The following is a 14,020-nucleotide window of genomic DNA, read 5'->3' on the forward strand; positions in this document are numbered from 1 at the left end:
TTCTTTGATTTGAATGCATCTGGGCTTTAGTAAATTAAAAGGCACACCTAGGTTTTTTGTTAGCAGCTGTCTGGTTTATCTAATCTGACGTGTTCATTTCTTTAAGTTAAAGAGGGAAAATGTCTTTAGGCATAGCAATCTGACTTGATTAGAAAGATAAAAGTGAGATACCCCCGGTCTTTTTGAACGCACATTATTTACTGCCTGCTGAAAACCTTAGCTATTTAAAAGATGAAAATCCTAAGATAGTCATGCTCAAAGAGTAGGTTATGGAAGCTACCAAAGTATGCCAAACTTGTCAGTTACTTCATATGCACAGATCTAGTCACATATCCTGCACCTTGATTTCCATTCATACAACCTGGGAGTTGTATGAAATTAAGTCAATTTTATTCTCTAATAGGTCATCTTGTTTAAAACTGTTAAGAAAAATCTTAACCTTACTTCATGTAACTGATTTTAGTAGAGAGTAATAATTGTTTTTAACTATACAAATAGCTAATGGAAAATTTTTTTCTTGGTAAATTAAAATTTTTGTTTTAATTCTTGCCATTTGTTTTGGTGCCATTACTTACTTTTTTCTCTCAATAAATTCATTAATACGAGGACATCTTGTGCCCAGAATTCATTATATTATTTTAGCTGACATTTGAATAATTATCAGTTTGTGGATTAGAATTTTAAAAACCAAAGGTCAGAAATTAGCTTTCGTTTTAATTTGTGAAAAATTGTATTCTGGATATATTTATGTTAAATATGATTTGTTTAATAGAGACTAAGAAATAAGTTTGAGACAAATCAGGACTGTAAATCCCTGGATGTGTTCTGGAAATGAAAGTATTATATAAAATACTTTCTCTTTGTCCAAGGATAACTTCTACGTAGAGGCATCATATAGTACTGAGAAATCAAAGGTGTACTTTTTGGTAACTGAACTATTATGAAACTTCACTATCTGGTATGTCATTGACAAACCCTCATAGGCTTGCATATATTAATAGTATGTCCCCCATAAATGTTAGAATATTTAATAAATGAATGACTGGGCTCTAAAATATCTTACTAAAAAGTATATATGAATGTAGCAATGTTTAGCATTTCAGTGGTTTGAAGAAAATTCTAGCTTTAGAACATATCTGCTTTCTCCACTTAGTTTAGTATATCTAATGCCCTTGTAAACAAACATGAAGCCCACAAACCGACGGAAATGGTAAAAATGAGACTATAAAGCATGTCAAAAGAGCAGGTTCACCAGGTCATGTGGACAGAAGTTGAATAAAGTATTTAGGTGGCTGATCCAGAGTAGGATAACTATAAATTCAAATATGTTGAAAGACCAGGCCTTAACATAATCTTGAGTTGAGCAAGGGTTTGAAGAATATGTGTATGATGGGAAGAAAATCTTCTGAATCGGGGTTATTTCCAGGGAATATTGGACCCTTGGGAAATCACACTGTACTCCTGCCTTTTCTCTACCCCGTCTCTTGAACATTTTTCGGGTGAAATCAAGTTAATGAATAGCCAGTGTGCCTGTAAAGTATGAAAGGCAGTGCAAAGCCTGAAGGATATATATGAAGGTGGGAGACACTGTTGCTAGGAAGCTTGGCTGAATTCCACCCTTCTCTTTTTTTAAAGGCAGATTAAATGAACGTGAGCTTAAATATATTTTACATTTCATTTACAACCCATCTTTCTTCTTCCCTGCTCACTATTTTGGAGTCAGTGGGAAACTTAGGAATCACCTGACAGTACCCAAGGCCTGACAAAGCTTCCCAGTGTGGGGTCAAATGTGTAATGGCTTGACTTTGTTGTATAAATGAGTATACCAGGAATTCTCTGGGTCTTTGTTAAGTTAATAATACTCTAATCGTACATAGTTTACAGTTTGCAAAGGGCTTTTGCATGCCTTATTTCAGTCTCATAAAAATTTTTAGTGTAAGGAAGGACAGACATTCTTATGTTATTCTAGAAATGAGGAAATTAATGTATTGCATAGCTGGTAAAGGGGGAGCTGGAGTAAAAATTTAGGCTAACTTGCATTACAGGCTCATTAGGATTGCATGAACTCAGTTGGCCTGTACTTTACTTGACTATTGTTAATGTCTTCAGAGTATGAGGAGATTCTTTAAAGACAGTAGTAGTCAGTATAGGAGAAGCGTGTGTGTGTGTGTGTGTGTGTGTGTGTGAGAGAGAGAGAGAGAGAGACACACACACACACACAGAGAAAGAGAGAGAGAGAGACGAGACAGAGAGATTAAAAGGAGAGACTAATGGGAAGAGATGGGATAGCACAACATAGCATGTCTCTTTGCCCCCAAATACCTAATCAAATAAACTATTGTTCTTCTCTTGAGTGATTCTTTTCATCAGAACAACAATTTTACATTTCATGGATTCATCTACATAACCATGTGAATAAAAGCAACAAGAAAATATATTTGTGTTTTCATGTTGTTTTGAAAAAACTGTCAAATTTAAATTTTTTTCTAGCATTTTTCATAACAAACTTTTTCTGTTAAAAAAAACCTTTATGGTAGAAAAATTGTCAATCCTACACAAAAGTAGAGAGAATAGTATGATGAACCCTTATGGACCTATCATCTAGCTTAAACAATCATAAATATTTCATCTATTCTACCACTTTTTTGATTAAAGTTTGATTAAAAATATAAATCATGAAATATGTCAAAAACAAGAAAATAAACCCAAATTTCTGCTACTATTATTTAACAGATATTAATAGTTTAAATTTATATTCCTTATATGAAACATGAGCATGGGACTGCAATAATTGAAAGATAGAAAATAAGCAAAGGGTACCGAAATAGAAGAGAATGGTAAAAGCACAATTTTCCAAAATATGTCTGCTAGCATTTCCTTTTTATAAGACAACACTATACATAAAAATTCATGTGGCTCATAAATAACTCATTGAACACAGTGATCATCATATTAAAAGATATCTTAGTTATACTGAAGTATATGCTATGTAGAGGGAGCATATAGCATATATATACTGAATATGAATTGAAGGATATGCTGTATCTGTTAGTTATATATTAGTGATATCTTAAGATAATTTGGCCTGCAGTTTAGTAAATAGAATGTCCAGGAACATTCCTCTTCTTCTTGATATGTACTAAGAATTTCTTGCTGCCAGGTGTGCCTGTTGGGAAGTCAGCAGCAGTGATTAAAACTTCAGTAGACTTTTCAAGCAATGACATTAGTCATTGCTTAGACACAAAACTACGTTGCATAGACCCCAGTACACACTGAGATTCTTTTATCTAGCAGCTTATTCTGAACATCACTGTGGACCCTGGAAATCTGTAAAAGACATTCTCTTATTTGAGAAGGAAATCCTCTCCAGAGGCATGAAATAAGACAACAACTGGATATTCATTTTATATGGCTTTAAAAATCATGATCTTATGCTTTATTTCAAGAAGCTCAGTTTCCTGAAATTGTGAGTACTTTTTACATTGGAACAATGTATCTTATAATTTTATAAGGCATATAATAGAAACACATCCATTTTATTTTTCTATGCCAAATATTTATTCTCTTGGGAAATTCTAACAATGGAAAATACAAACAAATATATATTATATTTGAGGGTTCATCAGAAGACTCATGTGTTTCCATACCAATTGAAAACATTTACAGAAACTTTAGGTGGTTTTCCTGCCATAGCACATTTGTATTGGTAATATAACTGAAATAGCTTTTATTGATTTAGGATCAGGCAACGTCTCAGAAGTATCTCTGAGTCTTTGTGATTATCATAGGATACAGCATAATAGGAAGTGTAGAAAATTGAGTGAATTCTTCATTCGTTCACAGACATTTATTGAGCTCTTGTTGTATATCAAGTACAGTGACAGTCACTGGCATGTTGAAAAACACCCTGACATTTAAAAATTTTTTAATTCCTTCTAATATATGGAGTTTCGCTCTTGTTGCTCAGGCTGGAGTGCAATGGTGCGATCTCGACTCACTGCAGCCTCCGCCTCCCAGGTTCAAGTGATTCTCCTGTTTCAGCCTCCCCAGTAGCTGGGATTACAGGCATGCGCCACCACACCCAGCTAATTTTTTGTCTTTTTGGTAGAGACGGGGTTTCTTCATGTTGATCAGGCTGGTCTTGAACTCCTGACCTCAGATGATCCCCCTGCTTTGGCCTCCCAAAGTGCTGGAATTATAGGTGTGAGCCACTGCACCTGCCTTAAAAATATTTTTTACAATTATTCTTTCTATCAGTTTAATATTAAAACATTCAGTTAATTAGCATTATGTTTATTGTAGTCTAGTTATTTGAGAATTTAATGTCATTTATTTTGTTTTTTATATTTAATGAAAGAAAACTGGCAGGTTTGTTTCATCTGTTGTCCAGTCAGGCTCACTTGACTATACTGCCCTTCCAATAAAACCTAGAAATAGTCTGTTTTATCTAAAAAATTATAATTTATAATCTAATTTGCAACTGAAGTATATGCTGTGTGCTTTTAATGTACCTTAGTTATATGCTAATGGTCATAAATAAGAAGAGTTAAGAAAGTGTTTAGAGCTTAGGACATGTGTTTCATTATTACTGAAAAATAATTAAAAACACCAAGCAGATTAAGTGAGCACAGTGATAGGCACATGGGACAAGAATTAGAATAAAATACAGCTTTACCAGAAGAGGCTCACAAGGGAAATAGTAGCAGGTGGGTTTGGTATGAATGTAGGAGTAGATTAACACACATGGGTTTCTATCGCACCCACACTTCCTGGATCACAGCACTTCTAAAACACGTTTGCATTTGCTTGATGATGTGCCTGTATTCCCTAATAAACTGATGCTCAACCAGGGAAGGGCACCATATTTGTTTAATTCACGTTTTTCTTTCCAGAACCTAGCATATTGCCTGGAAAATAAAAGGTGGTCAACAAATATCCATTGGGGAGTGAATATAAAAGGTTATATTAATATAAAATGTTAAACTCTATAATAGAAGCATGAATAAGAAGGGAAATGTAGAGTAAAGGGTATGAGAACTAAAACATCTTTGAAGTGTGTAAGATTGAAAATATTCTATATTCACATACAGTAACACTAGGTTTACTTGTACTCTGTCAGAACACTCTTTCAACAGATATTTTTGCCTATTGACAAATGACAATAACATTTGCAAATTATTAAATAATTCCTGAGTCAATACAAACTAAATTATGTTCAGTAGCAAATAACATAAACTCTATGAAAATTAATAGCCCATGTACTAATATAGTAACTCTTTTAGTTAGATTATTTGATTAGCATGAACACCCAGTTCTCTATCATAAGAGATATCAGAAGCAGCTTGGTAGACTTGAGAGAGAAGGTATCTGTAGTCTTAGGTAAATGGAGTTAACATTTTAGGGTTGAAAATAACACTTCTTTCCTGCTAAATATTAATGTAAGAAGAAAGAATATTCTATCTCATTTTTAATAGCATAAGCACATTATTTAAATGTCAATATTAGAAACTGTGCATAATGATACTCTGAATTTGGTCATCTTTTATATTTTTCAGCAAGTCTTTCTTTCAAGATTTCAGGGGTACCTTAGTTGTTTTAAACCATAACTGCTTAAAGGAGAATAGCATAAATCGAGAGAACTTTTTAAAAAGTAACTGAAATTGTAGAACATTAGCAGCATTGAATAGAGTTTCCTTTCTTATGGCAAATATAATCATTCTTTGTTATAGGTTTGTTTATGTCCTTCACTTGAGATAATTTCTTTTGCTATGTAGTGCTTAATAACACAAAATAAAAATAAAAATGTTCTTAATAAGTTTTAGCAGCTTTAATTGAAATAAAATTAAAGCCACAGAAGTAATCTTTTAGTGTTTTACAAAGGGTTTTCTTATGTTAGTGTTGTGTGTTTATGTATGTGTGTGTTTCTGATTTCTTTTGAAAATTATGGTTTAAAGAAAATTATTTTCTGATAAACTATCTAGAGGTAACTTATTTGGGATAATTTATTGTTTCACCTTTTGAACATAATTATCTTGAGCACTTTTATTGTACAACATAAAATCATGTACTTTTTATTACAAAAGCATTCAAGAATTCTATGTGATATTTTTGATATTATATTTATATTTTAATATTTTTAATCAATTTATTTTTTAAAAGTAGACTGTCAAATTTTCTTGTTTATAGATAGTAAAAACAGCCTGTTTCTTGCATGAATACTATTTGAGTCATCTACTACTTGAAATGTGGTTTGGATATTGCCATTCAATTGATATGAACTGGGTGGCACCAAAATAAATGTTTTCATTTTTATATTTGACTTTGACCCTCAGCAAAGTCATATATATATAATATATGTATATAATATATAGTATGTATATAATATATAATATATACAAATTATATATAATTTACAAATATACACACACATCTCATAGGGCTCCCTTTTTCTCTTTGATCAAATAAATTTTGATTCTCCCATTTTTAATATGGGCAATTATAGAGTTGTATTTAATATCTTGGCAAAATATTGGGCAAATAGATGTGTGCATGTATAATCACACTTCAAGTAGTAAGAACATTAATTTTAAAACTGTGGTTTAAAAATATTTTTAATTTTCATAGCTGATAAAGTAGTAATGGATTGTCAAAATGTATAGTTTTTTGATGTATACATATTTTGACAATTGATATTTAGTTTGAAATTCCTTTAGATAACCTGAAAATTCATACCTATTTTTGCTATGGTTTAATAATAAATATAATTCAATAATAATGAATTATGTATCTTTAAAATGGCAAATAGACTTTCCAAAACTGTTCAGGATCAAATGTTCTTCTTATGGAAATGTGTTTTTTTAACTACTATTTAAAAATGGGCTTAAAAATTTTAAAAAGTTAGTGGGTATCAAGAAACAGTTATAGCTGACCAGTTTGATAGAGTTACTTTGCATATTAGAGAAATTCCTGTATTAATCTCTACTCCACATTCATTGTATATGTAATGTTCCAATAATTAAACTTATAAACATTTTAAAAATAAACTTTATTTTGATTCCAGAAAACTTACTACTTTCTTGATGAAAAGTAAAATGAATGAATATCTGTATCTCTTTCCAATAAAGACTGGCAGGCATGGCTTCATTATCCTTTTATCAAATACATATTTGTTATTATTATTTTATAACATTTAGTAAAAGAATTATTTGATTGCGTCTCCTCACCCCAATGGAAGGGAACAGATATAAGGCATTTTATTTGAGTTTCATGACTCTGTATTTGACTGAGAAATGAATATATGAAAATATATTGGTAAACTTACTGAGATTCATGAGAGAAGGTATCCCAAATTAAATATTTTTTCTTGCAGCTACTGTATGTCCTGAATTTCCTAAATATGTATTGTCCTTTTTAGTAAAAGGGTGTGTGTATTTATATATGTATATGATTTTATATATATGTGATTTTATTTATAATAACTTGTGTATATAACTTGTCTAAATATTATGTAACTTGCTTGTATGTTAACGTTTATATTTGTGTGTTCATATAACTCAGTGAAAATACACATAATAAAACCATGACTTTTTTAGAATCTGAAAATAGGAATTTGGGTTGGTGTATCATCATGGGAAAGTCACTTAACCTCTTTGAATCTTTTATAATATTGGGATGTTATTACCTAGGTGACAACATTAAATGACACATTAAATGAAACTTAAATAATATAAAGTGTTGAAATCACTTGCCTGTCTTAAGTACTATATTAACAGATGTTAATATGGAATCTGTTTTATAGTCATCATAGGGTCTATTAAATATGTATGTTATTGATTACTAAGAATCAACAAAGTTTTACTAGGTTTGGAGATTTTGTTTCCATCACTTCCACTATTCTTGAAAGCTTTGATTTTGTCTGACAAATACAGTAGGAAAAATGAAATACATCTATATATAACGTGTGGATATAAATATTTATGTGTGTCTTTGTAAAGATTGCTCTATGCTCTATCTTGTGGGAAAAATGCCCATATCCTCAATAGTAATTCATGTGTCTTTCATTCAAATAAAGGTACAAAAGCTTCTTTGACATAGCATTTTGGGGTCTCTGTTACTGAGAGAGAGAGAGAGCATGCAGGCAGGGTAGCAATGACCATACACATACATGTGACACATACACAACCAAAATCCATTTGAAAAGTTATGACTTGTGAACATTTGACATATTGGATCCAATTTTTTTTTTAAGGGATTTATTCTGTTGGTAATAAAGTTTTAGACTTTACTTCTGATACTTGGAAACTTCTTTGGAAGGGTAGATATATAGAGTGAATAGAAAAACTCTCTTTATTTAACTCTTGTGTAGCTGCAAGGAAGTTTATCCTCTTTCTACTGTCCTAATTTGTTGAGAGCTGACTCTTTCAGATTGTAGGGATGATTTAAATTAATGACAGTTGTACTGATCTGCTATAACTCCAGGGTACATTTTGTTCTTAACTAAAATGGATTTGGTTTCTATCAATATGTAGTATTTATATGATAAAAAGATGATTAAGGCAAATGAATTTATTGAAATAGTATGTTATTTATGTTATTACAGTGTCCCTTGTATATGCGTGTTGAATATTTAGACATATAACCATACAATATGAACACCTTTCTTTGTTTTTAAAAATGCATGTCTAGCACAAAAGTAATTCAACTGTATACAAGATAATATGATTCCCTTTAACTACTGGTGCCATCAGTCATTCAGTGAGAAAGTAGCTCATGGTCTGTAGGGAAACACAATTTGATTTGGATTGGGTTTTAAGAAGTCATTGTTTTGTTTGGAAAATGTGAAATCGGTGAATGAGCTTGTTCTCTTTGTAGAGGATTACAATAACACACGGAAGCTTATGAGTGCTTCTGACAGATGTGTTGGCGGTTTGCCACAAAGTGAAGGGTGCGGCCCTGACTGACAACTTGCAATTATATTATGATGAATGGTTCTGATGTGTGTTCAAGAGAAAACCACTTTCTAGAAAGTGAAAGTCATACATACGGTTTCTATAAAAAAAAAAAAAAAGCTCAAATAAGGTATTATAACTTTCTGTTTTATTTAAGCCCAGATTTGGTGGGCTAACCAATTTGAGTCATTCACTTCTCACAAAGGTCTCTGCTTTTGATAAATCAAGGACCAAATCCAAAATTTTTGTGGGGAAAGCAAATTTGATATCATTTTTGGCATCAAAATTACTGTATCTGCATTTTCAACAAAACTGACATCTCCAAGGAAATCTTTGACTCTTACACATACACTGAAAATATATACATATGTCCATGGTTGGCCAATAAGACTAATGGAGTCAAGCATTGAGAAAGAAATGGCCTTTTTTGATTAAGTCATTTCTTGATACATTTTGTTGTTTGCCTTACCATTGAAAAACTTTGTTTTCAAACAACGTGTGTGGACTGAAGCTTTGGGTCATTTTGAAATTGTTTTCACCCTTTTCTGATTTAATTTATCTTAAGAAAACTGTTAGTATAGCATCAGAATATAGATTTTTCAAGAGTTAGTATGCCTCATTGGTATACAATTTAATTACTCAGTGATAAAGTTATAATGCATAAAATATGTATTAACTAAGCTGGCAGTTTTATTTTCATGAATTAAGAAAAAGCTGATTTTCAAAAACTAAATCAAATAAAACGTGGAATTAGGTTTTGGATGAATTTTCTTGCACAATACTTAAATTGTGCAATTTGTAACTAACTTTCAGCATATTTACATAGCATATCTTATTTAAAATACTGTTATTTTGAAAATGTAAGTTTTCATCTGATTCTCTGAGAATCCGAAGGCATGTTATTATTGAAGTTAGGCAAGAACTTCCTATTAAAAATAGTTAATAAACAGCATTGTAATTATGAAGATGAAATTCAAATACATGCTGCAATATTTAGCATATAAAGAAATATAGTCACAATAGCCAAACTCTTCAGAAATTGAAATATGAAAGTGAGGTATTAAATAGTATTATTTTTAAAAGATAGTCTAAAAACTGGAGGAAGAGAATTATTGATTTCCCCTTTATTTCTCAAAATTTGTCATATGATTTTTGCCTTGTATAGGTTAAAATGAGGTCATATAAAGGCTCGATATGATCCAAAAACAAGTTTCTTAGGAATTTTAATGACTTTATGTCTCAGTTTTAATCTCAGTTTTATAGTATCCAGGTTTTGTCCTTTGGACTCGTTTTTCTTTAATTCCCTTTGTAACATTTAGGGTGTGTCCACTGTTGTATTTCAATAGTGGGACTTTTTCATTGTTACTGAAATACATTAAGCTTTTCGGAGTAAAAGAATGGCAGTGTGGAAATTATGGCATTCTTGTGAAAGTGTCAGGAGTCCTGCAGTTTCATTGTAGATGGAACTTCTAAGAGGAAAAAAAGACACTCACATAAGCATTTCAGTGTTTTTGCTCTTATCACATTAGTCTACCTGTACCTACGTTTTCCTCTGTGGCATCAACTCATCATTTACCATTTGAACCTATACATCCAAGAATAGGAACATGAAGTCTTGATCAACTGGATGGTTATTGTTTTCTTTTTGGGTTTCTGTTTTTGAAGCCCTCTGAATTTTCTTTACCCTGTTAGATCTAGATCTATATTCTAGCCTCATTTAGTAATCTATAAGAATTTTCTGTCATTTAGGATTTGAGTCTTTACTTTTTTTTTTTTTTTTTTTTTTTTTTTATTATTATTATACTTTAAGTTGGAGGGTACATGTGCATAACGTGCAGGTTTGTTACATATGTATACTTGTGCCATGTTGCTGTGCTGCACCCATCAACTCATCATTTACATCAGGTATAACTCCCAGTGCTCTTAAAGTGACCTGTAGGTTTTATCTTCATCCATGTTCAAGTCGATAAAATACATTATTTTTATCTTCAGGTTTTCTTTCACTATGTAATTTCTTTTGTTTTTTGTCAAGCTCTAAACTTGATGTTATTGTTCTGGGGCTCCAGATCTTTGTGCTTGATTTAGTTTTTACTTGGAAGAGAAATAGTCACCATCCATTTGCAGGTGCAAGTTAAGGCCTGTTAGAAAGCTTGGCATCTACACTATGAGCTCTGAGTAATATTTTCTAGTGTATAGTTTTGATCACATGAAGTGTGTATTTGTGGGAAGAAAGTAGATTGTATTGTTTTATGTTTGTACCATAGGTCATAATTACTGTATTGTTTATAGGATAATAAACTCGTTAGGCAATTATGCCTTGTTGGGGTATTTGAAACATTATTTGTTTTTAATTTGAATGCTCTCAGGTAGGTAATAATTAGATTTCATTTGGGATCTTTTATTTAAATGAAAGTTACACAGAATAAACTGCATATTTTTTTGCTTTAAAATTTAAAAAGCACCATTCTTTGGCATTTTGGAAGTAAGCTAGGCTAAACAGTAGTAGAAAAAGAGGAAAGTCAGTTTTTCCTCTTTAAATGATTGAGATAAGGTAACTTAAAATTTTATAAGATTTAGGTAAAATTTGCCTGGATGTGTATACATATATATTTTATATAAATATATATAATATATATTTTATATAAATATACATATAAATATATATTTATATATAACTATACATATAAATATACATATTTATATGTATAATTATATATACATATAAAAATATATATTTATATTATATATAAATAAATATATAGTATATAAATATATAATATATAAATATTATATATAAATATTACATAATTTATATATATTTATAATATATATATAATATTTTTATATATATATGGCTGTGACATTTATCAAGTACTTTCTATAATACCAAGCATTGGTTAAGTGCTTTTTATACATGATCTCATTTAGTATTCACAATAACTCTATGATGTAGATACTATTTTTACTTTGTAAATGATAAAATTGGCCTAACCAAGGCCACAAAGTTAATAATTGGCAGAACCTTAATTTGAAACCACGTTGAATAACTCCAAACCCAATGTGATTAATTATCTTGCTATATATTAAACCATGAGGGAAATTGGCTGTAAAGTGAGTGCTACACTTCCCATCCCCCAGCAGGGTAGGAAAGAAAGATAAATGAATGTGGGATTTTCTGTCTCCACTCCTGATCCAAAGAAAGTGTGGAGTCTTTGGAGCAGCTATAGGCTGAGGGGTAAATGGAAGATTAGTAGCCTATGAAGAACATTTATCTTTTGTTAGGTACTTGTGGAAGATACCAGACTTTATTATGCAGTCCAATTTTTTCTTTTTGTTCTATCTACTTCTTTGTAACAGGAACTGATCATACAGTTTTACTGTCAGCTTGGACTCCATAACACAATACCACAGACTGGGTGGCTTAAACAACAGAAATTTATTTTTCACAGTTTTGGAGTCAGGGAAGTCGAAGATTGAGGTGTTGGCAGATTTGGTTCCTTGTCAGGGCTGTCTTCCTGGCTTGAAGATCTCTGTCTTCTCTCTGCATCCTGGCAACCTCACATGGTGGAGTGGGTGGGGGTGGGGCAGTAAGAGAGATAAAAGGGAGATCTCTGGTGTCTCTTCTTCTAAGGTCAATAGTCCTGTTATGAAGGCCCCACCTTCATGATCTCATCTAAACCTAATTACCTCCCAAAGACCACGTCTCCAGATACCATCACATTAGAGGGTAGGGCTTCAGCATGTGAATTCTGGGGGAACATAGTTCAGTCCATAGCATAGAGTCCTTTCATGCCCGTTAGGTAATCTGCCTTAGAGCAAGGATTCTTTGGTGACAATGTTTAACATATAGCTTCTCCCACTAAAGTGTTCTTTGGTGCTAGGCATGGTGAGCCTTAATGTCTTAGATTAAACTGTTTTTACTGGAATGCTCACTGCGTGTGAAAAGCTAAGTATTTTTAAATTGTTACCTCATTTAGTCTTTGCAGCAAATGAAGAAATTGTGGTTCAGTTATACTTCAGGTGACATAATTATTAGGTGCTGAAACTGGCATTAATTAGGAATATTTTAAGATGCAAGTATCCACAACAACAAAAGAAACAAATAAAACAAAATACTCAACATACTGTAGCTTAAAGAAATAGGTGTTTAATTTTTTCACATAGCAGAAAGTCTGAAGGTAAGTGGTTTCTGGTATTGGTACAGGAGGTTGACAATGTTAGGACTTGATTGCACTCCTGCAAATCCTCTGACCTTCCCTTTATCATTACAAGATGGTCACAGCAGGCCCACATTCTACAAGAGGAAGCAGTGGATGGTGCATGACAGAGAATTATTCTATTTATACCATTTTTATTTGGGAGACAGAGGTAATCAAGGTTAAAAAAATTGTTTTCCAGAAGCCCCATAGCAGGCTTTCTTCCATGTCTCATTATCTGGAACTAGGTCACATGACTAACCCTAGCTGCAAAGGAGACTAGTCATGCAAATGTTTTGATTTTCCAGTTTCTCAGGTGGAAAGCAGTTGAAGGAGAAGGGGATCATGAATGGCTTTTTCATTGCCAACCTAGTCTCTTACAGGGCTACACTTATAGCCAAGGTCTTTAGGTTTAGTTTCTACCTTTCTGGCAGAATCTCTAACATTGCTGAGGAAGGACTTGCACATATTTTTGCCAATCTGATAAGTCATATTTTTGTGTCTCTTTAGAGATAATTTTGAGTTACATTTACAGAAAGTGATAGAAATAAGTTTGGACTTAGACTTTCTGTGTCAGGATCCTACTTGTACTATATATTAGCTATCTGACCATGAGGAATTTTCCTGACTTCTCTGACCTCATTCTACATACTTGTATATATTTATGCAATTCATCTATTTAAAGTACTTAGTTCCGTGTACATCATATTATATCAAGTGCTATCATATCAGATACTCAAAAACTGTTATCGTATTTATTCCACTATGGGTAAAAAGAGAAGAAAAGTCTCCCAGATAACTACAAATAGTACAATATGAATCTATTTATATTTTTGACCCTTTGTAGGAAAGTGTTTAAGACGATATTCACTTCTT

The 14,020-nt window shown here is 31.9% G+C and overlaps 1 protein-coding gene across 38 annotated transcripts in view; it reads left to right on the forward strand.

Moving 5' to 3' along the window:
- LOC105486943 (SRY-box transcription factor 6) overlaps positions 1–14,020 on the forward strand; it is an 806,217-nt gene that overhangs the window by 466,465 nt on the left and 325,732 nt on the right. The window contains exon 1 of one of the 38 annotated variants that reach the window (XM_071075049.1): positions 530–3,466. The exons of the other annotated variants lie outside the window; for them this stretch is intronic. The gene's annotated coding sequence lies outside the window, so the exon portion shown is untranslated. Of the gene's footprint in view, positions 1–529; positions 3,467–14,020 lie in introns of those variants that run through there. 38 annotated transcript variants of the gene reach the window in all.

Source organism: Macaca nemestrina, chromosome 12, assembly GCF_043159975.1.
Source record: "Macaca nemestrina isolate mMacNem1 chromosome 12, mMacNem.hap1, whole genome shotgun sequence".
Lineage (NCBI taxonomy): Eukaryota > Metazoa > Chordata > Mammalia > Primates > Cercopithecidae > Macaca > Macaca nemestrina.